Raw genomic sequence first — 1,982 nt, forward strand, 5'->3', positions numbered from 1 at the left:
GGATATATATATGTTTAGAGAGGGTATCCACCATGATAATCTGTTAGTCTGTGATTTGGGCGTGTTCCTAGTTATAAATGAAGATAAATATCTATTAATCTAAGTTTATCTGTATCATGTAGGGTTGAAACTAAGTTATTATTATCTGAGTATCTAGAGTTCTAAAACAAAACTGTGTGGAATTCATTTGGATGATCTGTATAATTCATTATCAATACAAGTTTGTTAAGTATTGAAGAAGAATATGATTTGATTAGTAAATGGATGGTATTCAATTTGTGTGGGAATCCGCCAAACGTGTATGTATCCACCAGAAAATAGTATCTGTGAACAATTGTTCTGGAATAATTGCAGGTGTTGAGAGATGGTTTGTAGAAAGTGGGCTTTAAAGAGATATTATTTGAAAAGTACCTTTGTGGTTCTAATAAAAGGAAAAGATTATGGTAATTCCTAGAAGGATTTTAATTTAGTCAGGTAGTTAAGAGAGAATTGGTACGATTAAGAGTATAGTAGTTGGCATGTAAGTGTAAGCCTGAAATTGTGATAGTATCCGCCCGAAATAGAAGTAAGTGGATAAGAACGGTAGCTGGAGTACAAATGTTCTTCAAATATTATAAAAGTATCCACCAAGGTATTATGTACTAATTCTCACTAAGCTCTCCTAAACTTACAAGTGTTATGTTTATGTTTCAGGTAATAATGAGGTGAGATTGCGCCAAGAGGAATGATGTTAGGATTATGCCAAGGAAGTGGCGTACCGAGTTATTATGCATACAGTGGAAAAGTGGCGTATCGTAGGATTTCACCCTAAAGAGTTGTCTTTAGTAAATGTTAGTATTGTAAGAATTTTAGTGAAAAGCATGATGTAAAATTTTACTCTTAAATACTTTCCTTTCTTTTCCTAAAATTGATTCTTTGAATAAGATAAAAAAATAAAATGTTTTAGGTAAGGGGTATCTATCAATAGTTTCAAAATTTTGTTAAAGGATATGTGAAGTAACACCTAAGATCTGGATCTGATGAATCGGATTGGTTTGAGGGCGTTATAGTTTTTCATCAACCCAATCTACAAAATTGACTTTCAACCAAAGCATAAAATTGCATGAGCTTTGGTAAAAAATTAAGAGGAAAGTGGCGAGTTCAAGCTGGAGAAGAATTTCAAGCTTGAAATATAGATATCTAACATAACTAAATCCCATTAGATATGATATATTTCAGGTCAGAGGCAACATGGAGGTCAAGGCGATGCTCGATTCGCATTGCTCTAATTGATTAGCTATACTAGAGTTATATGCCCACTTTATCGACGTCGATAAAGGTGCCCCAAGTTCGACAACAGATCTAGTTAATGCCGAAATGGAACAAGAAGTAAAAAGTCCAACCATACAGTTATGCTGTAAGTTCACAACATTGTTACAAAGCTCCTATAATGAAATGTTGGAATCTTCAATAAGAAAGAATTCATTGATTTACTCCCTCGATTTTAACTTTGGCACATAGTTAGTCTAGTAGGTAGGGTTTGTCGGTAACCTGAACTTTGACACCCCAACATGACATGCTGTGAGTGCTTTTGATTTCAACTTCCAAATGCCAATGTTCTATGCCAAAAACACTTATACGAGTATGCCATCAAGTTACTCCGATGGGAAATTCGTAAGTGATTTTGGTTTTAACGTAAGGCTTACAAGAACAGATAATGTACACCTTACAACCTGAACTAGCGAAGGGACATCCAACCCTAGAGATGCAACTAGGGTTGATAACGAATAGGGAGCTGGGGACGAAGAGGGATCTGAATTCAATAATGTCCAATCCAGGAGTCTAAGCCAAATAGTTTGAAAATTGCATTATTTTCTGAACCAGAGCTAGTTCCTACTAAACCAGAAGAGAGTGGTTCTGACGGTAAAGGTTTAGACAATGCTAGAAGAACCCATCTAGATTTCAAACCATATGCACCTTTACCCTACATGCATAATTTCGAC

The sequence above is a fragment of the Gossypium arboreum genome, chromosome 10 (assembly GCF_025698485.1).
Source record: "Gossypium arboreum isolate Shixiya-1 chromosome 10, ASM2569848v2, whole genome shotgun sequence".
In the NCBI taxonomy this organism is placed as follows: Eukaryota; Viridiplantae; Streptophyta; class Magnoliopsida; order Malvales; family Malvaceae; genus Gossypium; species Gossypium arboreum.